The sequence below is a fragment of the Giraffa tippelskirchi genome, chromosome 2 (genome assembly GCF_054371585.1).
Source record: "Giraffa tippelskirchi isolate mGirTip1 chromosome 2, T2T-mGirTip1v1.2.pri, whole genome shotgun sequence".
NCBI lineage: Eukaryota > Metazoa > Chordata > Mammalia > Artiodactyla > Giraffidae > Giraffa > Giraffa tippelskirchi.
Window position 1 is genome coordinate 2228657 of NC_137276.1, and position 26637 is coordinate 2255293.

General features: G+C 56.1%; 1 long non-coding RNA gene across 1 annotated transcript; it reads right to left on the bottom strand.

Moving 5' to 3' along the window:
• LOC145539258 (uncharacterized) lies at positions 1 to 26243 on the bottom strand. Its single transcript, XR_014077674.1, has 4 exons — positions 26156 to 26243; positions 25387 to 25481; positions 22377 to 22624; positions 1 to 1944 (listed from the first exon to the last, which is right to left on the bottom strand). It is a non-coding gene; the product is annotated as an uncharacterized LOC145539258 (long non-coding RNA).
• Positions 26244 to 26637: the final 394 nt, after the last annotated feature.

Consider the following 26637-nt stretch of genomic DNA (forward strand, 5'->3'; position numbering starts at 1 on the left):
CAATTTCTAAAACCCCTTTATTTATTATTTTACTGATAATGCAGTGTACTAATGTCAGCATAAAACTACATAGCATGGAAACTATCCACAGGCTTATTTAACTGAACGTCAGCTTTGGTGCACGGATCAGAATATTTGTGGTCCAAGAAAAGGCTGAGGACGGAATGCATGCACCTGTCCTTCCGCCTGGTCTGTAGACCCACTGAGTCCCCAGTGTGTTCCTCACGCTTCATTTTGAGAAGGGGTCACACGTTGCTATGATGTGGAGCTCAGTCTCTGGAAGTCGAATCATCGAGTGTGCTCAGGCCCTTGCATTTACTGCGTTTAGGTTCCTCTTCATGTTCCAGTTCGTCTTCATGGTCCACTGTCCTCTTCGGGAAACTTTCTTTCCTTGGACAAATCGCTGGAGTCCCAGGACCCTCTCTTCAGGCATTTAGTGGGAGGCACTCAGATACAAGTTCATGTCAGGATGTCAGACCCACCGTGATGAGGGTCTGGGTCCTAGAGTCTGGAAGGGACCACGCGATGGGCTTCCCCTGGTCCCCCAAGAGAGAACAGCTGAGTGGCTTTGGTTTGGGGACCATGGGCAGGCATTGGAGAATAAAGTCGCTGTTGTCAGCTCCGGCCTCAGATGAAGGTCCCTGCTCCACTGGGAGGCCCCTGTCTCAGCATTACTGACGCACAGAGGGGGTTCCTGAGGACTCATCAGTAAAACCCCTATGTCTGCCCAGCATTTTCCTGCATACAGCGGTTAACCACTCACGTTCCTTGACTCATGGGCCCTCTGCTAGACGTGTCTCCTTTAAAGGGACACGGATGCAGTCCACTCTTAGCCAGGAGCTCTTGCATAGCATCACATGAGTTCAAATTAGCCAAGCAGCCACAGTTCTGGATCCACGGTCACGGCCATCTCTGAATGCTGCTTTACCCTTGTGTCGGACAGTTTCCACAAGGCAAGACGCGGTGAGGCCCGTGACACTGGCTGGGAGCAGCTGGCATGTGAGAGCCTGGCCTCGAGTTCCCAGGAGTGGTCACAGTGGTCACAGGGAAGAGCCACGTGACCTGCAGGAAGGTCGCGGGATTGTGGCCAGGACTCCACGCGGTGGGTTATGCTGTCCCATTGGAGTTTTCACACTACGGTGAGTCTTGTTTTCCATCTAAACTATAAAGAGCTTAACCAGGAAGTGTGGGCACCGAGGTTAGTGGTTTTCAAAGTTTTACCTAGGACCGCTTAAACACAAAGCCTTTCATGGACCGTAGTGGATGAGAGGGATGGAGGTGGGAGCCAGCTCCACGGAAGTCAGGGTCGGTGTGGAGGGTAGCGGGGAGAGGTCACCCCCACACTTCTGGTCGACTTGGGAGCCCCACAAGACCCAACTTGATAACTGTCGGATGACCTCTGATGGTTTCTCAGCTCCGGGAAGTGACGGTTCTGACAGGCAGCATTTTGTATCCTTTATCGTGTCTTTATTTCCCGCTAAGGAACTGAACACTTGCCTCTGAAGTGTTTCTTTCTGAAATAGTTATTACTTAGAATTTGAAGAATATTCCCCTGGATAAATGGGTAAAGCAGGGGAAATGCTGATAATTATTTTCGAATGTCAAATGTCTGTGGCCATTGTGAGTATATGTATTTTAATTATTTATTGTTTCAAGAGAAGCCATCTTAAGACTTAGAAATTTAAAACAACCATTGCATTTTTGAGCAGTTTTGTGAGTCAAGAATGTGGGGTAGACTTGGCTGTGTGTGTTTTCTCTGCTGGAAAGGGTGTTGGCTGGGGTCTGAGCAGCGCCCCGTCAGTGACTCTGTCTCTCTCTGACTCTGTCTGGCTGGCTGGCTCTTTCTCTCTGTGTCTCCCGACGTGGGCTCCCATCATTAGAGCAGGAACTCACGTGGGGTTTGCACTTTTCACAGTCCAGTTGCCTGAGATGGTAGCAGGTGCCCTGTTGGTGCAACGTGAGCAGATGAACAGGTAAACACACCCAGATTCCAGGGGAGACTCAGGGGCACTAGCCTCTGCTCCTGACAGGTGGCCTGGCAAGGCTTCCAACAGAAGAACGGACGTGATGGGAGACAAGGCTGCAGTCAAATTTCAAAACTAAAATCTGCCACCTCAGGCACTCATTCCACTAATAAGCAGAGCACTCAGGTGACCCCGACGCGGACGTGGAGCCCAGAGCATGGAGACCAGGGAGGGCGAGCTGGTCAGGAGCCAGCTGTGTGGAGAGAACGTTCCACACGCCGAGGGAGGCGGCCTCAGGGCCAAGGAGCCACAGCTGCTCCTGAGACGCAGGGACAGTGGCTGAGTCCCCCACGGGCGTGCCAAGGGCCCCAGGGAGAGGTGGGGATGCTGGGGGTCAGCGCACGCGAGGACGGACTCACATGCTTGCTCAGGGGCAACTTCAGCCTGCGGTCCCCCGAGTCTGAAAGCAGGTCCCCAGTAAGAGCAAGACCAAGATGGTGGGTGGCAGAGCGAGCTGAGGAGCAAAGGCCAGAGGGGAGCATAAAGGAACAACAACAGGTACGATTCCTGCCGAGAGACTGCACTCCGGAGGCGGAGAGGGAGCGGGGCCACGCAGCGCGCACGCAGAGTGCCCCTCCCCGGAACGTGTGCTCACACAAAGGAGAAGGGCCCCAATGAGTCCAGTGAACCTCGGCCTTGGTTTGGACGAGGGCCGGGGAAGGATGTCACGCAGCGGGCCGGCACGGGACGGGGTGAGCGCCCCCTCTGCAGGGCATTCTCACCAGGTCACCTTGAGCTGGGGTCTGACTCCCCTCGGCCAGAAGCAGCCAGCGTTGCTCAGATGGCCTCCTCTTCCGCTGCTACTGAGGGTGGGGGGAGGGGTTGCTGGCCCAGGTTATGGGGACACCCCCCCGCTTATTCGTTTATCTGTCACCAGGACTCGCAGCCCAGGCAGGAGGCACCACCTGCCAGAGCCAGGACGCCCGGGGCAGCATCGGTCCTAACACGAGGGTGGGTGCCCCTTGGCTCTCAGGGAAGATGTGATGGTCTTGTTTCAATGATTCCACAGGTGGGCAGAGAAACCCACAGTTCTGGGATCAACATCAGAGCTGTGGCCAGAAAGGGGTAACTCAGAAAAGGCCTCCTGATTAGAGCAGGTGCCTAGCATGCCTCTGTGAGAAGGGACAGCCTGTGGGCTCACAGGGCCCCAGCTTCTCTGCTGCTGGGTCAGGACCCAGACTGTACACCGTGGGGTGTGAGAGGTGAATTACCACGCGCAGAGCCGATTTGCCGCCCTCCACTCCCACGGGAGAAGTCTATGTTGTTAGTCACTCAGTCACGTCCGACTCTGAGCGACCCCGTGGACTGTAGCCCACCAGGCTCCTCTGTCCATGGAATTCTCCAGGCAAGAATAATGGAGTGGGTAGCCATTCCTTTCTCCAGGGGATCTTCCTGATCCAGGGATTGAACCTGGGTCTCTTGCATTGCAGGCAGATTCTTTACCATCTGAGCCACCAGAGAAGCCCCAGGAGAGAAGTATTTCCATCTATAAAGACATTCTTACCAGGCTCAGGAGAATCATGAAAGCACAGTTTTTGGTTTACGGACTGAAGCATAGTACGTTAATTAGCCTAAATAGCAGAGAAATTGCAGCTTCAGCACAAGGCAAAAACCCTAGTGAGACTGTTATTAATATTTAACATAAACAGTTTTGAAAATATCCTAGACACCAAGAAGAAGAAGGAGATCTCCATGCTGCATTTGTGATGCAAATAACAAGTACTCTGATGCAACGTGGAATTCCTGGGTGAGGTGGACAGAACCTCAGGCCCACATCCCTCCAAGCTGAGTACAGGGTTGTCAGGAAGGGCCCAGGTCTCTGGGGGATCTGCACATCCTAGCTGCTCCAGTTTGCTGGGGGCAGGTCTCCCACTCTTAAAGCGATCAAAAAGGAAGGACAGACTGTTAAGGGCACATTTTACTTTCTTTCTAAGTAATGAGTGAAGCTGTGAGTGTCTGGGAGAAGAGTGCCCCTGCAGTTGGTTCTCTCTGAGGAAGGGGAGTGAGCTGGAGGTGGGGTGGAAGGGCAACCAACCCCATCAGAGGGACCCCACGCCCCACCGTCTAGAAATAAAAGGTTCAGACCCGAGTGAATGCGACACCCTCCATCTTCAAGGAGATTGCAAGTCCTTTCTGATGGACGCTTTCCTTGTTTGCAGGCCCTCTTGTTCTCCAAAGGTGACTTTGAATCTCTTTTCAAGTGTGCATTTACCATGATGACTGTGTATAAGATGCTGCTATTCTCAAAATGTCTGTGTGAACTGCTTTCCAGCTAAACTCCAAGGATGTTTGCTTGTGAATACCAGAGTCCCTCTTCCTTCTGGACTCCAAAACAATTCTTGGAAGGTTCTGGTGGTGGGTGGGTGAGTGTGCAGGGTTGGTGGCCCTCGCTTGTCCGCATGAAAAATAATCTGTTAAGAGACAAGTTTGAGCAGTTTTCTGCTCAATAAGGGAAGTGAATTCCCTTTTTCTCTCTAAAGGTGGAATTTCAGTAAACGGCTGTGTTAGTGTCCCAGGATTGTCGTAACAAATGATCTCAGCTTGGGAGTCTTAATAAAAATGTATTCCGTCACAGTCAGGAGGTCACGAGGCTGGAATCCAGGTGTGGGCAGGGCTGGCTTCTCCTGAAGCCACTGCCGGAGAGTCACCCCAGGCCCCTCCTCACTCCGGGGCGGCCGGCAGTCCTTGGCTTTCGGGGGCATCGCTCCCATCTCTGCCCGCTGCCACCGGGCCTTCTCCTTCCTGAGCATGTCTCTGCGTCGCTTCTTCTAGGGACACCAGTCACAGTGAGTTAAAGGGCCCCTGCTCCCGTGGGCCCTCACCCTAACTAATTACATCTACTTCCAGATAAGGTCACATTCTGAGGTTCTGGGTGGAGGTGAATTTACAGAGACGCTATTCATCCTGGTGTAACAGCAAATGTCATATTTGCGTAAGTTCTAAGCCTGTGGCCTTCTTTCCACAGCAGGGAGCACGCAGGGTGGAGGGGTGGGGACTCTCCTGCTCACGGGGTCTCCTCCAGCTGGTCCCCTGGGGCCTGAGTTGTGTGCACCCAACTGATCTACTGTGTGGGTGGCGCCCAGAAGTCCTTCTACTGGACAGGTTGCTCAGAAAATTCTTATCCTCAGAGGAGTTTGAGGAGCACTCAGAGATGCTATTGACTGGAAGAAATCCTGTCGATGTCTGAGTAAATGAAGACTTCCGGAGAGAAAAGATGAAACTTTTCCACACGTGAGACTCAGTAGGTGCTGGAGGCGTCTGCTCCGGGCAGTCCCCAGCTGGTTTCGACATTCTACACCGGCTGATAGTCAGCCATGAACTGTGACCAAAGAAAGGGACCTACATGACCACGAATCAGGGACCCCCATGAATAAGCAGACCCCTGTCCTTCCAGGCTCGGGGGTTCAGGGTAGAATCTAGAGTGAAGGCCTGGGGAAGGGGTCACTGGACAACTGTCAGGCATGGGGGCCTCCAGGCACTGGGAGTGGAAGAGGCTCCGTGGACACTGGGGGAGTGGATTTGGGGGTCCCACCAGCAGACCAGCTTTGCCATGACCCAGAGTTGCAGAGCAGAGGGGGCCACAGAGGAGGATCCGGGAGAGAGCGATGTCCCCAAGAGGGTGCGCTGCCCATCTGGAGGTGTGGACGTGGAGCCACTAGGTCATCACCTGTCGGTGCCCCCTGTAGCCCAGCCAGCAAGGCCAGGGCCTCTGTCACCGTGGCTGAGCACGTTCTAGGTCTCCGGGTCCTCTGTCTCATCCATGGCAGAGCACACTCTAGGTCTCCGGGTCCTCTGTCTCCATCCGTGGCTGAGCACACTCTAGGTCTCCCGGGTCCTCTGTCTCCATCCGTGGCTGAGCACACTCTAGGTCTCCCGGGTCCTCTGTCACCGTCCGAGGCTGAGCACGTTCTAGTCTCAGACACTACAGAGATGCTTTCGCTCCAGCACAGGGGGCTCCCAGCACAGACGGCACAAACCAGGGGACAGAGACGTTTACTCACCTGCCTGAGGACGCAGATGTCTGCGCCCTGGGGACTCGGTCTCACTCTCAGTGCATTTGATTCCTGTTTTGCTCTGTTTGACACATGGCGCCCCTGGGGTCCGCCAGGCTCTGCAGCCTCACTGGAGAAGAAGGACCACTTTCAGCCCTGCTTCCTGGGAGGGGGCGGTGTTAATACGTGAAAAGTTCCAGGGGCTGAGTGTTAGCTGATCCTCCTCGCTGCCAGGAACGTTTCTAAAGGCCTCCTCCTGTTCCTGGATTCTTATCAGCTGTCTGGCGGAGGTCTTCTCATTCACCTTCCAGGTCCTTTCAGGGGCAGGAGAACAGGACACCTGGGCATTTACCAGGGCACGTCTCTCACCAGCCCCTGAGAAGCCACCCAGGAAGGGCCGCGAGGGCAGGCTCTGGGGCAAGGCCACCTGCGTCCGACCCACAGCTCTGCACCTTGCCACCAGGCACGGTGGCCTCGGGCACACCATCTGCACACACCTCTGTTTGCTCACCTGGAAAATGCTGATAATGGCTCATTTCTTGTGTCATTTTTGAGAGAGTTGAAGGAACTAAGAGTGTCCCTTGTGGCTCAGACAGTGAAGAATCTGCCTGCAATGTGCAAGACCTCGGTTCAATTCCTGGGTTGGGAAAATCCCCTAGAGAATTCCATGGACGGAGGAGCTGGGCGGGCTACAATCCATGGGGTCACAAAGAGTCAGACACGACTGAGAGACTGACCCTTTCACACTTACACTTTCAAAGCAATTAAAACACAGTTCTTGGACCAGGGGCCATCATATTGCCCTTTTCAATAACTGTTGGATAATTCTGTCACTCCACACCCCTGATGTGTGTGGACCTCTGGTTGGAATTTATGATTTAACCTGTTCACTCCCAGTGCTAAGTGGGTTACATGTGACTCATTACAGAATGGAGAGGAGGAAGCAGCACCCGGCGGCTCCAACACAGGCCTGTCGCTCATCCAGAGACCAGGGCGAGCACCGCTTTCCTAACGGGGAGAAGAAACCCTTCAGCATCATGTTTCCAAAGACAGTTTTCTCTCCTTTTCATTCAGCATGGCGCATCAGGAGGGAAAACGGTAGCTCTAGGCCCACCCCCCCACCCCTGCACATGAGCCCACCCCCCACCCCTGCACACAAGCCCACCCACACCCACACCCCACCCCTGCACACGAGCCCGCCCCCACCCCCCCACCCCTACACACAAGCCCACCCCCCCACCCCTGCACACGAGCCCACCCCTTCACCCCTGCACACAAGTCCACCCTTCCACCCCTGCACACGAGCCCACCCACACCCATACCCCCACCCCTGCACACGAGCCTGCCCCCACCCACACCCCCACCCCTGCACACAAGCCCACCCCACACCCCGCACACCCCCACCCCTGCACACAAGTACCACAGATGGACTTTCCACCTTCATAATCCTTCCCAACACATGACTCCAGGCTTCACTTTCATGAAGCTGACATGTGAGTCAAAATCAATTAGCTCCTCTAGTCTGGAGCTTCTTTTTCTTAGTCTATTTCCACATTTTCTACCTCTGAACCCATGGATATTGGAAAGAAACCCTAGGGAAGGTATTAAAACATCAAGCCTGCTGGAGCACGTGTGCCTGACTCTTGGATTCACAGTCTCCAGTGCGGAGAGCATCCTGTCTCGAACTTAACACCCAAGGGGCAAAATAGATTCAGTCTGAATGTCTTGGCTTCCAACACCCACGATGTCCACAGATCTGGACACTGATGAAGCCAAGATAAAGTTATTGGAAAGTTTCCTGAAGCAGTGTGCTAAAGTAATCTTACAACCAAAAAGATCTTCCTTGTTGTAAAATAACTCTACCTTTGACGGTGGTGGTGGTGGTGTGTGTGTGTGTGTGCGCATATGCATGTGTGTGTGTGAGTGTAGGACCGGCAGGTGGAAGCAGGGGTCTCTAGGCAAACGCCTGCAAGAAGTTTAGATGATTCCAGAATTAGTAATGAGAGCACCAATGTGCTTCTGGAAAAATAAAAATTGTATACTTTCCCTCATGGAGACAAAATTTTTCTCTGTGCTATTTTCCTATGATTTCTGACTCTGTCTTGTGAGCAAATATACAGGACGTACTTACGGGTTATTTATTATAAATGAAGTAAGTGAAAATACTCTGGAGAAGAAAGAAATATGACCCCCAGGAAGAACCAGAAAATTGAGCTTTCCACAAACGCACCCACGGCCGGTGCCTCATCAGCTTCCACATCTCTCTCTTCTTCAGCCGCTGTTGAAACTGACAAGAAGGTAATTAGATTCTGCTCTTTCAAGAGCCGAAGACTCATTCACTTCAGTACTAAGGTTCCACGGTACCTAGGCCTTTCCTGAGACTCTGCCTGCCCTGTGTCCTCACAGCCTTCCTCCACCCTGACCCTGTCTGGCCACCTGTCACCTGGCAGCGGTGGGGAGAGAGGGGGCCCAGGAGAACTCTAGGGGTCTGCGCCGTGGAGGAGCATCCCAAGTGGGGGCTGGACCCCCGGCTGCCTGTGGCTCTGGGCCTGGACCCTCGCTCTCTAGCCCCCAACACCCCCAAATACATGCCCCGGGCAGGCCTGGCCTGGCTCCACTTGGGAGGGAGCCCCGGGGCCGGCTCTGCAGATACAGCGCTGGGAGGCTCCCTGCACTCATCCCCCTTCCCTCTCTCCATCAGCGCTTGCGTAATTACTCCCTCTGCATGTTTGTCCTGAGTAGTTAATACACAGTTCAGTTGGAAGAAGATGCTGCATTTTAGCTTAGTTTTTACTGATCTTTTCCAAGTGTTTGTCTTTTAAACCAGCATGTTGGAGAACATTTTCCCTGATAAGATGCCTCTCTCCTTCAAGTGCTCAAGTGGAAGCAGCAGCCCACAGATCAGGTACCAACCTGCCCAGTAGAAATGGGTTTGCGGGGGTCCACACTGCCCCTACCAGTCGCAGGGCAGACAGTCTCATTACAGACCAGGATTCCCCTTATGGCGGGCAGGACCCCGCCCGCCGTTCCTCCACCAGCAGCCCAGGGTCTCCCATTCATGGTGGGCAGGATGCCTATTCCCAGAGAACTCAGATCCACCAGCCCAGGGTGCCCAGAGCCTGCCCACCCCCAGGCTGGCCCAGACCCCCAGACACACCATCCCCGCCCGGAGGGGTCCCTTTAAAGCCAGAGCCTCAGCTGTTTGCAAGGCTCCTGGTGATTCACTACAGTCTGGAGTCTGCAGTCTGTAGGCCAACTATGAAATCTTATTCAGAGTACAACCACGGGGTGCTTTTCCTTTTTACCTCCATTGAGAATCAGCTGAAAATTCAATTACCATGTGAAGAATGAAAGGAATCCACTCTTCCTGGTCTTTGCCACCACGTCTGGGAAAACCGCCCATCTCTCCGTCCCTGGGCAGCAGCTTATTCCACGGCCGGAGACAGAGACCAGGTCACAGGGCTGCTATCTCCAAACGGCAGCAAAGCCCCCCATCAGCCCAAGAAGAGAGCAACTGGGAGAAGTCAGTGCCCATCTGCCCACACCCTACACTGGCTCTTGAGGGTAAACGGGCCTGTTGGCAAGCAGAGCACAGACCAGCAAATGGGACTGCAGGACAAGGCAGGCTGGACGGTGGAACTCTTGTCTTGACAGTTGACAAGCAGGTGTTTTGCCAATTATCTTTCAAAGGACACTCTGTCTGTGCCTTTGGGGCTGAAATTACTCAGCTTCCCATCACGGTCTCACCCCAAATCCTGTTTCCTAAAGAGCCCATCATTATTACCCGGCTTCCTTGCCTCTAGCCCTATGACGATTTCAGATGGCCTTTTTCTATCACCATGAATATACTCACTTATTTACAGTTACCTTCCCACCAGCACACAAACCCCACGTGGGCAAACCCAACACCACCTCTTCATCTTGTTCCCAGAACGGAGTAGACAAGAGCACTACCCTCATACGTGCAGCTAAACGGAGTATAGAGAACGGTTATAGGTCTTAGTGATCTTAAAATTTTTGTTGCTGTTGTTCAGTTGCTAAGTCATGTCCAACTCTTTGTGACCCCATGGACTGCAGCACACAAGGCTCCTCTGTCCTCCACTATCTTCTGGAGTTTACTCAAACTCATGCCCATTGAGTTGATGATGCCGTCCAACCATCTGATCCTCTGCTGCTCCCTTCTCTTGCCCTCGATCTTCCCCAGCATTAAGGTCTTTTTCATTGAGTCGACTCTTCGCATCAGGTGGCCAAAGTATTGGAGCTTTAGCTTCAGCATCAGTCCTTCCAATGAATATTCAGGGTTGATTTCCTTTAGGATTGACTGGTTTGATCTCCTTGCAGTCCAAGGGTCTCTCAAGAGTCTCCAACACCACAATTTGAAAGCATTAGTTCTTCGGTGGTCAGCCTTATCTTAACATATTCACATGTTTTAATGTGTAACATACAAGCAATATGTAATATTAAAGTTACATATGCATACATTTACTCATGTCTTTCAGCATATATGGATATATGGGTTTCCCTGGTAGCTCAGCTGGTAAAGAATCTTCCTGCAATGCAGGAGACCTGGGTTGGATCCCTGGGTTGGGAAGATCACCTGGAGGAGGGCATGGCAACCCACTTCAGTATTCTTGCCTGGGAAATCCCATGGACAGAGGAGCCAGTGGGCTACGGTCCACGGGGTCACAAAGAGTCAGACATGACTGAGTGACTAACATACACATATCCATTCAAGAATACATATACAATTCATTCATCTATTCCTATGGATATTATTGAATAACTGAATTTTATATAGTCTTATATTTGCCAAGAGAGAACGGCTTTCTATATAAGAAAATTTTTATAAAGTATTCACTTATATGAGTGCCAGGTCTTAGTTGCAGCACATGGGACCTTCACTTGTTTGCATGTGGGCTGTTAGCTACGGCGTGTGGCATTAATTCCATGGCCCGGGATCGAACCCGGCCCCATTGCACTGGGAGCATGGAGTCGTAGCCCCTGGACCACCAGGGATCTCTCTGTATGTCAGGCATTGATATACATATTTGTTATTGTTTAAATAGTACACTTACTTTCAGAGAGAGCTGAGTTACAGGGACACCGAGTAGACAGTGCTCTGGGAGATGCTGGATGCGGAGGGCCGTGGGGGTGGCCCTCACGTGACGGGTGTTCTGGGCCACAGGTCTGCAGCTCCCTCTGGAGAGCCATCACCTGGATTCTAGCTGAGCCCTCCACAAACCCTCCGAGGCCAACACTCCTCAGATTCAATATTTAAAAGGTGGAGGAGGAGAAGGAACAAAAGCCTGGGCTGTGAATCCTTTCAACAAGCAGTGGGCAGCCACGTTTGGACGAGCTTGTAAATTAATGCCCCGATTGCTCCCTGTAAAAAAAAATTGAATTACAGCTCTTGGAACATGTCTCTGTTCCAGCCAGCCTCATCTGAGACATGAGGCCCGTGGGTGAGCACGCCCCCGGGACTGAGCCTCCACACTCACCGCCCTCGGGCTGGGCAGGAGCTGCCAAAGGCACCAGGTTCCTGGAGGGCCAGGCTGCGCTGACAGGGACGGGGCCAGCACCTGGGCCGCGCCCAACGCCAGCACCACAGGCGGCAACTCCCCTGACACTCACAGGAGCCCCAGTGGTCATCGTCACCCTCTTCTCTTTACAGGTGGACAGACTGAGGCAGAGCGTGGTCGCCTGGCTGGAGATGTAGGAGCCAGACGATAGTAGATCCAGGATTCGAACTCAGGACACCTGTGCGTCACCACTGCAAGCCAGAGGCCTGGGGCACACAGTGGATCCACCAAGAGGCTCAGGGACCCACGCTCAGCTCTTGGGTTCACAGAGCTCCTCCTTAAATCACTTCCAGGGCTGAGAGAAGCCTGGGGCAACGGCGATGATTTAGGCTGCCCATCACCTCGTCCTGACACTCAACACTTGCCGGGTAAGGAAAGCCAGGCTCCTCCTCTCCTCCCCGATTCCTCCAGGAGCAAAGGCCTGACCGCTCCAAGGGTCAGAACAGGGGTCTCACTGGCTCCCCTTTGCTGTTAGAGCCACCGCGTGTGGCAGGAAACATCCCAGGTGTGCCCTCTCCACTTGTCGCCTCCCTTGGGCCCTGAGTCAAGCCCTCAATCGCAGCCGTCATGGTCCCCCACCCCTGACTTCTCCTCAGCGCCCAGCAGCACACACACCAGCTCAGGCTTGAGCCAGCGAGCAGGGCAGACTCACACCCCCTCCTCACCTTCCTCAAGTTCCAGCCTGAGCCCTGGCCCTTGACCACGAGCGATCTGGGCCTGCCTGTCCACCCTCACTGTCCCCAGGCTTCCGGACTCCTCAGGAGCTCCACGGAGATGAGAGGGAACCGTGGGCAGGGTGGGCTCCAGGGAGGGCTCAGCTGGCTGGGCTCCCCACCCTGCACACCAGCTGGTGGGCCTGGGCCGCCTTCTCCTCTCAGCAGAGACGTGACTCCGGGGGTGGGGCAGAAGAGGAGGCAGGAGCTCACAGCTGCACGCGTTCACGTCTGCAAATGCCCCACAAGGAGGCAAGGAGCGGGGGTCCCAGCAGAGAGGAGCAGGGCGTCTGCCTCCAAGAGCTTAGACCTGAACTACTCCGGAGGGAGCACACAGCCTCGGGGTGGGATCAGACCCAGGAAGGGGACAGGTCAGGCTCACAGGCTGCACCCCAAGCTCTTGGGAGATGGAGGCTGAGGACTAGAGGTGGGGACTCCCCATTCTGGGGCCAGGGAGCCCACAGATTTGAAGACAAAGCAACCCCAGTCAGAGCAGAAAGAAATCGCCCCCCTGCTGTGACCACCAGCAGCCTTTTCTACACGTGCGGCTGTGTCCCTGCTCCGTCCGCCAGGGGTGCCGGCCCGGGGCTCAGCTCAGGCAGCCCGCCCCCCGGAGGATGCAGCCGCCACGAGTGGAGGGCGCAGTCTAGGTCTGTGGGCCTTCCTGCTCCCCTCCTGGGGGGAGAAGAGGCCTCCGGTGGCGATCACAGAGCAGAGGCAGAACAAGCAGAGGCCGGCGGGGCTGTGAGGGCGTCAGACCCCTGGTCTCCATTAGGAGAGGGTGGTCAGCCACGCCGGGAGGGGCTGGGTGGGCTGGGCGACTGCCCAGCATTGTGCCGGCCACTGTCTCCCAGCAGCTGGAGTGGGTGCTGGGGAAGCAGACTTTCAGGGTTTGCCAACGGCTGTGGTGTAAACACTCCGGGCGAGGCTGACTTCATGTCACGACAGGCTGGCCTGAGTGTGGAGCAGGATGCGTGAGCAGGTCCAGCACACCTCGGGCAAGCCCCGCCCGTCTGTCCTCTGCCCCAGGACCAGGCAGCCTGTGGCCGCGGATGTCACAGCACCCCGCGCCCCGGCCGCCGGGGTCCCCACCCCCAGGGGCTGCAGCTCTCAGCAGGGCCCCCTTCCTTCGACCCCTCCCTGCACCCCAGGGCTGCCCTCTGCCCATGAAAGCTCACTGAGGGGTCGCGGGTGCCGCTGCAGGCCTCCAGTGGGTCTGTCTGAAACACCTCCATCTACATGAGCTTTAATTTTCCTGAACTCGGCGAGTGCTGAAGTGAAGCCTGGACCCCAGATTTCTGGCCTCGCCCCGCCTGATCCCACCAATCCCGTCCTGGCCAGTCGGAGCGGCTGTGGACATGCCCGGCCACCTCCCGGGGCCAGAACCTGCTGCTCCAGAGGCTGAACAGACACCAGCGGGCCCTGGGCCTCGTGCTTCACAATCTCAACTCCTGTGTTGTTACAGCGCTCCAAGAGGAAGCGCTTTTATCTCTGTGTTTAAGGGACAGTTTTTATCTCTGTGTTTAAGGAAATGGCAACCCACTCCAGTACTCTTGCCTGGAAAATTCCATGGATGGAGGAGCCTGGTAGGCTGCAGTCCGCAGAGTCGGACACGACTGAGCGACTTCACTTTAAGGGAGAGAGAGATTCACCAGGCCAGGGAATCTGGCCCTTTCTCATGGCAGAGGGCAAAATCTCAGCCTGAAGGTGGGTCTCCCGACCTTGGTGCTGCCCCCACACTCTCTGCTAAGGGCCCGGAGGGGCTGCAGGCTCCCGGGACAGGGAGGGGGTGCCTGGGGACTGAAAACTCGGAAGCTTGTCCTGAGCAGGGAGTGTCTGCAGACGGCTCCTCTGTGGTCCAGTGGTTCTGTGTGTCGTGCAGGGGTGGCTGGGAGTGTGGAGCTGATCCACAAAGAAATAAAGAGCACGAGGTGGGAGGTCACAGGGCAGAAGACCCTGGGATGAGCAGACGTCTCCAAGAGAGGAGGCCCAGAGCCCGAGGCCAGTCTTCCACTCCTGGCTGAGGGCCAGACACTCCCAGGGGCCAGCAGAGAAGAGGGGCAGCAGGAGAGGGGATGAGTCAGGGTGGGTGACCAGATGACTCAAACCACCGGCATGCCAGGCTTTCTCAGACAGGTGGGAGTGGATGTGTGGGTGAGAGGCAGGTCCCAGCCCCCCTCAGAGCCCCCCAGGCTTCCTCCAGAGCCTGAGAGTGCAGGGCAGAGGAGCGGGGCCCCAGGGCCCTGTGGGCTTTGAGGGATCATGACATGCTGGCCCAGTTCGACCAGAGAAGATGAGCCCTGACTGTGAGCGATGGGCTGTCTGGATGGCGAGCCCTCTGCACACAGAAGCCTTGCTCACCCTGGAGAAGAGCAGACAGGGACACAGAGGGCTCGGGCCTGGAGCCGAGCAGACCCTTTAAGAAACAAAATACAAAACAGGGCAGTCAAGGAAATATGAAGAAAAAGAAATCACAGCACCTTTTAAATTTCCAAGTGCTGGGAAGGCCACCAATATGACAAAATCCAGGGAAAAGCACAACTTTTTTTTATTAATTAACAGCCCCCTGTAACCTGCTTCTCCTGGCAGCACGCTCTCTGATCGCCTTTTGAGTGGCAATTCTGTAGGCTCATTTCCTAGGGAGATGATGGTCTTTACTCTAGCACAGCTCAGTGAAATGTTCACATTATCATCACTGATGCTTAGAAAGATTTCTTTCTTTGTAGCTCAATGCCGGTAATGTCATGCCGTTTTTTTTAAGATGGTTGTCAAACCGGAAAAATACCTCTTGAGTGTCTTTCGGGTCATAGCGGTGCGGTTGGTGTTGGTGCGGTGAGTCCTGGGGCAGCCACGGAAGATGCTGGGCCGCCAGCCCACGTGCAGCCAGGATGCCAGGCTGAGAGGGGGGACGGCAGTGCCCAGGCCACAGCGTGTCCGCGGCCACCCACACCCCCTGTTGCCCTCGGCCTTGCAGAGGGAATCTGACACCGGACGCTCCGGCCCGCTTGGGTCCACACGGCCAAATAGGGACAGACTCTGTGCTCACGGGGTGCCCGCGACATTGCCCAACAATCCGTTTATTCAGAAACATTGATAGATTAAACCATAATTCTAACCGATTTTGTCGGGCTTCCTGATGCTTCTGCCGTGACTAGGGATCTTTCATTGTTAGTCACTGCTCTGCTGGGACCGAGGTTCTCCAGCAGCATTGTCTGCCCCACTGTCTCCTTGGGCAGCCGTGCAGAGACCCGAGCTGCCCTGGGCACCGAGGACACACGTCCTGCCAGCAGGGAGCCACGGGGAGATGCGGGTGCCCTGCCCGCCAGAGGCAGGAGAGGCCCCCGACCGACCGCAGGGTCAGGGGAGGCGGGCGGGAGCTGACCGAGGTACGAGAGGGTTCTGCGTGGACCCCAACCAGGCCACTGGTTCAAGGACGCCCAAGACAAAGAAGCCAGGAGAGGAGAGTGACCTAGAGCCCACTCTAAAGTGCATGGGTCATTGCTTAGAGGAAAGCAAGACGGAAGCAAGCTCCAGGAGGTGGGAACAGCACGCGGGAAGGGCTGAGCAGGAAGCAGACAGGTGCCCTGGACAGGAAGTGACTGATGGATGTCAAAGGGGCCGCTGCATGGTGAGTGGGGTGGGCAGGGGCCTCTGTGGGGCCTTCTCTCCGCCTTCAGGGTGGCGGGAAGCCGTTGCAGGGCTCCAAGCTGGAGGCGGGTGGTTCCCTGAGCAAGTCCAAGGGAGACCCGGGTCAGCGTGGAGGATGGGTGAGAGGGCAGGCCATGGGGCCGGGTGGGACGAGGCAGGTGTCCAGAGCAGAGAGGGTGGTTTGGGCCATGTGCAAGACCAGGTGGGAAGTGGCTGAGGCCTGGGAGGAGCCAGGGGTCTCTGGGGAAGGGTCTCACCTAGGCGGGCCGCCCAGGGTGCCCTCTCCGCTCACCTGGTCACTGACCACAGTCTTTGGTCACGGGGGTCTTGTTTCTCCCTCTCACCACGTGAAAAATAGCACAAACTGCACCCTGGCCTCCCGCCACCCCACGCCGTGAGACGCACACGTGGGCTCAGGGCTCCAATCTCTTCCTTACAGGCAGACAGGCCCCCGAGAGCCCCTCCCGGGGAGCCTCGGGCAGGCAGGCAGTGGCAGGCTCCATCCTTCCTGCCCCGAGGATGAGCCGGACTAGCCTGTTAGTTAGCCCCTGTCTCCTTTGCAATGTTCCTTAGGGCAAGAACCCAGCCGTATTCATCTTCATACACAAGAGCCTCTTCAGGGGTTGCTGAGATATCCCCATTTTACAGATGAGAAAATCTTTCTTGGAGAGAGTGCCCTGGGCCAAGTCCCAAGGAAGGCCTGGCAAAAGAAGATGCAAGGACTTGGCTGGTCCTTCTGGGCAATGTGCTCGTCTCCAGCCAGAAGCTGCTCTGCCCTCTTCCTAGGACTGTGCCGCTGTGATGCTGGGAAGATCCCTGGAGAGGCCTACAGGCTCCAGTGGGGGCCCAGGCTCCCACTGGCCCTCGCCCAGGTGCCCCGGCTATGCCCAAAGACAGTTCCAAAGGGCCGTCCTCACCAAGGGGGCCGTGCATGCAGCTGTGCTTTGGGGTCTGGGAGCAGGCTTGGAGCCTGGACATAGAGTCTCTGGGTCTGCAGCCCCAGACACTGTCTCACAGCTTCCTCTCCTGCCCTGCCTGCCCGCACCATGCCTGCCAACCTGGTTAACCCAGGTCCACCCTTGTGATGGTCGGCTTTATGTGAGTATAGCTATGGTACCCGGTCAGGTCACCAAACATGAACCTAAGTGCTGTTCAGAGGATTTTGCAGAAGGTTAACATGACAGTGATTCGACTTTAAGGAAAGGTGATGAGCCTTGACAACAGGGCTGGGTTTCACCCCGCCTAGGAAAGCCTTAACAATAAAAGCTGAGGTTTCCTGAGGGAGAACACATCTTCAGAAGTGCAACATCAAATCCGGCCTAAATTTCCAGGCTTTGTGCCAATTTCAGACGGGCCCACTTCCGCCGTCCCGGGAGCCGTCCCTTTAGAAAGACCTTCTGCTCCCTGTACATCATGGTTCTGTCTCTCTGAGAGCACCCACACACCCAGGCTTCTCTGACAAACACACCTCTCCCTGTCTGCCTTCTAGGCTCAAGGAGGAAACAGACTAAAGGAAATGTGGTGTGGACACTTGCCAAGAGGGCCCATCAACGTCACATCTTCCTCCAGTTAATAACTGGACATGTAACAGGCCACGAGCCTGGCCCATATCTCAGAGTCCAGGATCTGAGTCTAAACTGCTACACTGGGTTGAATAATGCCCCCCCCCACAACTATGTTCAAGGCCTAATCCCTTGAGCCTGCGAACAGGAACCTCATTTGGTAAGAGGGTCTCTGCGGATGTGATGAGTTAGGTAACCTGGCTTTGGGCGACCCCAGTAGCATGACTGGCCTCCTGCAGGAAGAGGAGGACCCGGACACAGACAAGAGGCTACATGTCGATGGAGGCGCAGACTGGAGTGACGTGTCTACAAGCTAAGGGTCCTGAAGAATCGCCAGAAACCAGCAGAGCCTGGGAGAGGGACACGGAACAGACTCTGCCTCTGAGCCCCCGGGAGGAGCTGGACTGCTGACACCTTGACTGCAGGCTCCCGGCCTCCAGGCCCCTGAGAGGACTAACCCGGTGTGTGGTGCTGTTACTGCAGCACCAGGAGACTGATGCCCTGTCCCTGAGACACCCTCCCTGACTGCAGGGGTGGAGAAGGGCTATCTACACGCCCCCAGGCATGCGCGCTCAGTCGTGTCTGACTCTGCGACCCCACGGACTGTAGCCTTGCAGGCTCCTCTGTCCATGGGATTTCCCAGGCAAGAATACTGGAGTGAGTTGCCATTTTCTTCTCTGGGGGTTCCTCCTGAGCCAGGGATCGAACCTGCATCTCCTGCATTGCCAGGTGGATTCTGTACCACTGAGCCACCTGGGAAGCCCCCACCCCAATCAAAGATAATAATATTTTACAGGCACCCACCATCCTGCTGTTGAACTCTGAACAGAGACCTCATTCGAGGTCAGAAACACCTTCTTCCATAAGAAGAACTGCCATCATGCAGAGACTCTGACTTACAAGCAACAACCACCTCCATCCGTGCTGGGACCCACAGGGACCCCAGAAGTCCTCATCCTGGCTCATCTCTAACGTCAATTCTGGGGCATGTGCAGTGAGTACAGGAAGACCCATCATCCCCTCGCCAACGTGCTGCCGCAAAGACGTCCCCATGCCTGGTCCAGCTGCCTGTCCATCGCCGGATCCACATTCTGGGCTAAAGGAAGGGGGTTCCTGGAAGCCCTAATTTCCAAGCCAGCTAAGCCCAAGCCTCCTGAGGAGGACTCCTGCAACAGGAATTTGTGTCATATATTTCTGCTGGAAAAATCCACTCTGAATGCTCTCAGCCTAGAGTCACCGGCACAGAGATGTTTAATTTGTGCGAGGACCTGGAGCCGCGTTCGGCAGCTCCTGGGGGAAGAACTTCACGGCTGTCTCCCCATCGCTCCCTTTCTTGCCGTCTCTCTATCTCCAGGCAAGAGAAGGCTGACAGGCGAGTCTTTTTCTACCCACAGCTGCAATTCGACATTAATAGCATGAGCGATCTGCAATCAGCCTACAATTGTGTAGCGCCATGATAGAAAATGGGATGAAGCCGAGGCCAGAGCGCCGCTGCGTTGAGACTGAGCTGGGCTGTACTTGAAGACTTCTCATCATAGAAGTTTATTGTGCAACTTATTGTTTGGGGGACAGAAACCTCTGCAGGCCCACTAATCAATTGTCTGAGGTCCCCAAACCCTGCTTCTGTGGCTTTGAAAGGAATCGATGCCCCCGGGATGGAGACGCTGAATCTAAAAGGAACGCATTTGAGTAGGAACAACAGACATTTTCGAGTCTGTTCCAGAAAGATCATCTGGATGGGATTGGTACACACTCGGAAAATGATAGGAAAGTCTCGGTCTTCTGAAGGCGTGGAACCAAACGAGACGCATGAAATGAAATACTCGTGAGGTTTGTTTTCTGTTTACCCACTCCAGCCACCCTGCCCTGTGCCCGTAGATGCTCTCTGATCCCAGTCGGGGTTCTGCCAAAGGGGTGGGGGCAGCAGGGGGTGTGAAGCGGGGGGTCATGGTGCTGCTCCCCAGTGCCTTCCTCCAGCCTGAGCTCGAGCGGGCCAGCCTCGCTGTCCGAGCCCCAGAGCCCCCCTTTCTCTGCAGCTCCCCTTTTCTCAGCATCTCTTCTCTGCCCTTCCTTGGGCCCTTCAGCTAACTGGGGGCTGTCTGCGTCCCACACGCCTGCCCCACGTGCCTCTCAAGCATCCCTGGTGATCTTATTTTAATGTCAGCGGCAGTGTGACCCTGTGGATCTTTGCAGAAGCCTAACTGTTGGGAAAGCACCTGCCAGTCACCCTGGTCCATGACATGCCGGTCTTCACGTCCGCCCTCTGGGGAGCGGGTTTGTTTCTGCTCTAGAAACCACACTCCCACTGAGTTATGGAGACTCAGAGGGAGAAGGGGGTGGTCCAAGTCCCCGGGAGCCATGGGCAGGAGACTAAAGACGCCAAGTGGGGCTCGCAGCCAGGGAAGGGCGGCCTCGTGCCAGAGCTAATGGGACTAATTGTTATTTCTCAAAGATTTCAAAGCAGAAGCAACTCTCCCCCAAATTAAGGATATAAACGCTGCACGTTCCTAAAGACTCATGTCTCAAGCGCTCAGCACATATTCTCTGAATCCTACTTGTGTGTCTGGCGCTGTTCTGGGGTCTGGATCACAGTGGGCAAAGCCTTCTCAGCCAACAGGGAGCCCACCATTCACTGCGGCATCTATGTAAGAGCTGGGCACAGAAGAGGGCCTGCAGCTGGACCCTAGGAGGATGCCCCCTGAGCGCAAAGGCAGGGGTCACCATCAGCCCAGCTCTGAGCCCCTGTCTCCTGGGGCTGCTCCCAAGTGCAGGCTCAGAGGCCCTCTGAGAGGTTTGGGTCCAGCCCAGCAGGCCTGGGAATCTACATCTCACCATCAGGTGAGTCACTGCTGTGGTATAGCAGCTCGCTCAGACAGAAGCTGCATTTCTGTGTCTGGCTGTGCCCTGACCCTGGGAATGCAGGCCCCTGGAGGAGGCTGGGCTGGTCTCACTCTAGCCTTCTGCCCTGCAGAGCTTTGGCCAAGGGTCCCAGGATGTCAGGGCCTCTGTGATCATCCTACTGGACGGGTGGACTGAGGACCACTCCAGGCACAGACCCTGCCATCTTGGGGTGACGCCAGCCTCACACCGGCTACTAGGCCCCCAGCTCTGAGGATCAGCCGTCACTCTCAGAGTCCCCCTCCTCCAGCCGGTCTGATGCCTTAACAAGGCCAGCTGCCTCCCTGACAGCTCCACCCTGCCCAGTCCCGTGGCCCGGATACTGTCCCAGGGCCACCCCGATGCCTTCTCGTCACCTCCACCCCGGAGAGGTCTCTCCCAAAAGGGAGGCAAGTCCCCGCCTGGCGCTGGGCCTGAGCCCTGGGGGTGTGGGCTTCCCGCTCCCGTGTGCTGTGTCCGAGACATGCCCCATGGAGGCGGCACGGGAGGCCTGCTGGCCGTCAAGGCTGCTGAAGACCCAGCTCCTCCCGTCTCCCTGCACCCGCCAGTCCCTGATTCCTCCCCTAGTGCACTCTTTGTCAGCCCTGAGCATCACTCCACGTTTCCCCCATGCTCTGACCTGACATGTCCAGGCTCACCTGAGTCTGGGTCCAGCTTTGCTTCTGTTCTGTCCAAACAGCGAGCATGGTGCCCAGAAAGCGCAGCCTTGAGCCCCGCAGGCCTGGCCCCCAGGCAGCGGGCACAGAGCAGGGCAGTGCTCGGAAACGCGGCCTCTGTCTCCCGTTCCGCTGCCACACAGGCTGGGGAGCCCGTGGCCCCTCCTGTTGGCCCTCAGGGATGACATCTTAGAGGGAAACCCCCCCCTCAACCACCGCGCTTAACTGCATGGCAAGAGGACCTCACAGAACGTGGTTTAGAGCCAACCAGTCTCCACGGCTCTGGACCCACGATCCGCTCGCTCCAGGTTGTAGAGGATGGTGAGGTCACCACCGAGGGACAATGTTGAGACAAAGAAGACGCAAGTCAGTGCAGAGTCGGTCCTGCCCCAGCGGCCGCAGCCCCGGTTCCCTCTAGATTCCGGGTAGACTCTGCCCCCCGATGTGGCCGTGGTACTGAAACATAACCCTGGTGGGACAGGCGGGCACAATGCTGTCCAGCAGACACGCTCTGGGTGAGTCTGGGGCCCCCCTTAAAGTGGGCGGCAAGCGGGACCGAGACATACCAGAGCCCCCCATTCCTAGAGAGTCATACGCAGGACAGCTCGTGCCGGGACGCAGCTCCAGGCGAGCGAGACCTCCCGTCACAGCTGCCCTATTCCTCAAGCAGAGTGTCCCCTCTCTGCTTCCAGCCGCCACACGACACTAACCAGAGGCGGCCGAGAGCTTGGGAGGCGGTCAGCGGTGTGGAAATGCCGCTCAAAGCCCCATGCGCCCCCTCCTGCAGAGACAGATTTCTCAGCCAGCTGCAGGCAAATCCCTGGCCCTGCTCCCATCACCCAGGTGCTGAGAGGACTGTGTCCCCCACGCCACGTCTGCCTGAGCCCCCAGGGTGTGACTCTTGGAAAGAGAGCCCTGCAGATGCAATCAGTTAAGGCGGGGGCGCACTGGGCTAGCCTGGGGCTCTAAGCCGAAGGCTGATGTCCTTGAAGGGGAGACACACCCAGAGGGAAGGCTGGGTGGCAGGGAGGCAGGAGCCGGAGGGGCGCGGCTGCGAGCGAAGACCATCTGGGACCCCAGCTATCGCAGGAGCCTGGCGAGCAGCAGGGCTCCCCGCAGAGCTCAGCGGGGGGCGGAGGGGCAGCCGGCAGACACGTGGCTTTCGGGCTTCTGGCCTCAGAGCTACGAGAGGAGAACCTGCTGCTGCCCCCAGCCCCTCGGCTTGAGGTGTTCTGTTAGGGCAGCCACGGGAAGCTGCTGTCCAGACGCTGCCCAAGGGTTGGGGCGCTGCCCACGTTATTTACAGGGACATCTGGGGAGGCAGGAGCCCTCCCCAGGTCACAGTCAGGAAGGAAAATCCCACGATGAGCCTTCCGGGTCCACAGTTTCCAGGTAGAGCCTGTGTGTCCACTCACACCCATGGAATGGTGGATACTGGAGCATCCAAGAACCAGGCAGATGCTGGTCAGACATTGTATGCAGAGTGCATCACGCAAGAGGTCCGTCTAATCAAAGCCATGGTTTTCCCAGTAGTCATGTGAGATGTTGTACCCTAAAGAAGATGTGAGAGTTGGACCATACAGAAGGCTGAGCACCAAAGAACTGATGCATTCGAACTGTGATGTTGGAGAAGACTCTTCAGAGTCCCTGGGATAGCAAGGAGATCAAACCAGTCCATCCTAAAGGAAATCAACCCTGAATATTCATTGGAAGGATTGATGCTGAAGCTGAAACTCCTTTGGCCACCTGATGGAAAGAGCCAACTCATTAGAAAAGACGTTGATGCTGGGAAAGATTAAAGGCAGGAGGAGAAGAGGACAACAGAGGATGAGCTGATTGGATGGCATCACTGATTCAATGGACATGGGTTTGAGCAACTGCAGGAAATAGTGAAGGACAGGGAAGCCTGGTGTGCTGCAGTCCATGGGGTTGCAAAGAGTTGGACATGACTGAGTGACTGAACAACAAATTGGGGAGTGAGAGCCTCCCAAGGTCACAGCATGGAAGGAAACTCCCACGATAAGCCTGTGCTTCTGGGCGGAGCCTGTGTGTCCACTCATGCCCGTGGGACGGTGGCTACCGGGGCATCCAAGGACCAGGCACCAGACCCCGCCCTGACCCTGACCTCTCAGCAGAGCTGCCCGCCTCCTGGCCGGAGACCTGCCTGGGCTCTGATGCTTCAAGCACAGGTCAGGAGCAGGTGTTTGTGTCCTGCACTCACTGATGACCCACGGTGGCCCGATGGCCTAAGTGGCCACGGGGTCAGGTGTTTCTTTTAGGCAGCAAAGCGAATCCGAAATGTGCAAACCCACACAGGGTTAAGTGCAGGGTCAGATGATGACCTTGAGGAGCCCTCAGCCCTGAGAGCATTCACAGCACTCAGCTTCCACCCCAAATGCAATTTGGAAAAAACACTGAACTCTAAGATGGGGGCTCTGATCTTGCCCCCAGAGGATGTTAAGAATTTTTTTTTCCTGAAAACTCAAGCAGTTGATTATGCCACAGTGTATTTCTGGTCTTTGTGGACACCCTGCAATGAGGAGTCCTGGGTCATGGTGACTCTGACCTTTGAGGGACCCGGCACTGGACATGGAAACAGGAGCCCCCAGACAGACAGAAAGGAGGACGATGTAGGCACCACTGCCCAGGGCAAGGCCTATTCTGGAAGGCCTGGAGGCAGGCGGCACGGCCGGAAGGACCCTGAATTCTCAGCGTGTCCCAGGTAGAAGCAAGCCTTGCCCTGATCTTCAGAGTCAGGGGCCAGCAGACTGGGGAGACAGGGCCCCCAGAGAGCTGTGGAGAGGGGAAGCAGGCTGCGCCCCTGGCCCCTCTGTGCCAGGTCTGCCGGGCGGTCCTCAGCCAGAGCTGCTGGGTTTGCCTCTGACTGGTGGCCCCAGGATGGGGGGGTCACCAGCGAGAGTTTGTGCCAGGCTGAACAGGGTTGGAGCAGTGTGGATGTCAGGCCATGTCCTGGGCAGGGGTCTGACCAGCAGAGACACATCCATCTGAGCACAGCACAGCCCAGGCCAGCCCCCCTCATGGGGGTGTCGACCTCTGGGTGAGACCATCTCGGTGAGCGTCTGGACCATGCTCTGACAACCTAAGGAGGTTTTGCCTTTAAATAAGGCTCACGCTCATTCCCACCAAATCACACTGAGCCTCACACAGAGAGCAAGCTGAGAAGATGCTCTGATGAAGGGATGTCCAGCTGCTGTCGGTCGGAGACGGCCCCTCCCCTCTCCTCCCCCAGTAGCCCCACAAAGCCCCAGGGAGCCGGCTCCCCACTGAGGTCTACAATGGCTTCGATGGATTCTGAGCTGGAAAGTGTTTGCTCTCGCCTTTTCAGGACCGTGGACTCTGTAATATGAGCCAAAATAGGAGAAAAAGAAGGATGGCATTGCCTGTGCTCCCCCTCCTGCAATTTCTACCCTCCTCAGGGAAGGAGCCATTGCAGGAATTACTAACATGCTCCAGAAAATGAGCTGTTAAGAAAATGCATTTAGGTATAATAAAATGAAAGGGGCTTGTTTCCCTCGCCAGAGGAATTATACAGAGGGACATAAAAGTGATGTTATGACATAACCTTCCCGCTAAACATGTCTTGCCCGACAATGGCATCAGGATGATCTAAATGGAGCAGGAAAGCAAGCTGAGGAAAGAGACCAGACTGCAGCCTGGAATATTTCAAAAGACCAGGAGTGTGTGCTTGTCGACACCAGTATCTTCTCAGAGGATGCTGGGCATCGCAGGGGAAAAGCTGATGTCACGACCAAACCTCTGCTGCCTGGGGAAAACCGCTAGACGTCAGGGCTACATGCAGGCTGACACACTCAGCTTAGCAGGCCCAGAGGCCTGGAGGCTTTGGGGGAAACGGAGGAAGCAAGGAGCCTGCACCGGATCGCTCTGCCCGAGCTCTCTTCTCATCATCCTTTGCTGGCTTGTGGCCCCGGGTCGGAGGAGGTGACTGAGTAAGGGGACGGGCGTGCCAGGCTGGAACGCAGCCTCCCCACTTCTCAGCACCCGGTCATTTTGGCCAGAGTCCCCATTTCTTTGATAGGACGTGGCTGCAGCAGGCGCTGGGCGGGAGCAGGTCTGCGTGGAGCACGGACCTGAGAGGTCAGAGTGCCAACTACATGTAAAGCAGATCCCACCCTGCACACCTCACCCGTCGGTTCTGTGAAATCCGTAAGAACAGTTTGTAAGTGTCTGAATTGACCTCTTGAGCTGTAAACAAACGTGAGAACATTCCATTCCTTACTCAGTTACCACCGGCGTGACACTGTGATTGCTCAATGATGTCTTCCCCAGATTCACCTGCTTTGTTTTTCCTTTTTGTCCAAGGTATGTCTCTAGAGGTAAATGGATCTGAATTCATTCTGCATTTTCAGCAGGGATTCTTTTCATTTCTCCTTAAAAAAAAAAAAAAACAAACCAATGAACTGTGCACTGTAAGTAAGGAGGAATGAAATCCTTTTTTTTTTTTTATGATGATAATGTTTAAACCTTTTTCCCTTGATGAAGCTCTTATGGTAATACACAAGCTCCCTTACAAACACATTTCTCATATTTTATGCAACTGGTTCTAAAGTTACAATATTTACAATGCGCACACACACAGATTCCCTCATTACATTCACGGGTAAACTCAGTTACCCAAGAAACGGTGCAAACAAACGGAAGGACGGAAGCGGAGACGGTGGCAGGGAGCCAGATCTGGGCATCGGGGCCCCTTTGCGGGGAGAGCAGGGGCCGGAGCCCTGACTGGTGCCTCGGGGGAGGGGGAGAAGGGTGGAGGGGCGGCACCCTTCTGCCCGGCCTGCCCCCCATCCCCAGGACCCTGCCCCCCATCCCCCGGGACCTTGCCCCCCATCCCCGGGACCCTGCCCCCCATCCCCAGGACCCTGCCCCCTCCCCCGGGACCCTGCCGCTGTATTAGAGGTAATCCCAGAGGTCATCCCAGACGGCATCGCCCCTTGCTTGTCCTACCGCCATCCCCCAGGGAGAAGGGCAGAGAGCAAAGGGCGCTGAGGCCCAGCAGCCAGACCCCTGGGCACAGAGCAGGAGAGAAGTTGGGGGAGCCCACCTTACAAGAGAAGAGGAAGCCTCCAATAAGCTTCCCAGCCCCCAGGATTCTCAGGCTAAGCTGTTTGTCTGTAGCTGGCAGAGGCCTCTCTATCAGGCACACATGGTCCCGCAGAGCCTGGAGCATCCTGGCCTGGCCGTCTGCCTCCACGGCGGGGGCTGAGCGTGGTGGGTGTGGCAGCACTCTCTCCAGGCCCAGCGGGGACCACGGGGCCTCTCTGGCGCTCTGGATTCAGAGACCCTCCTGCCGGCGCGGATGCTGGCCCCAGCCCTGGAGGCTGCAGATGCCTCCAGAGAACCGGGGTCCCCAGAACCTCCCCGCGACCCTAGCTCCGGTGTCATGCACTGCTGAGGCGGCTCCTGCCCCCCTCCGGCTCCCCGTGGAAGGCTGTGTTCTCGGCCCCCCGGCAGCCACTGGGGAAGGAGGGGGAGTGAGGCTGGAGGGAAAGCCTTGGAGCAGCAGAGACGACTGCTGTTACCCAG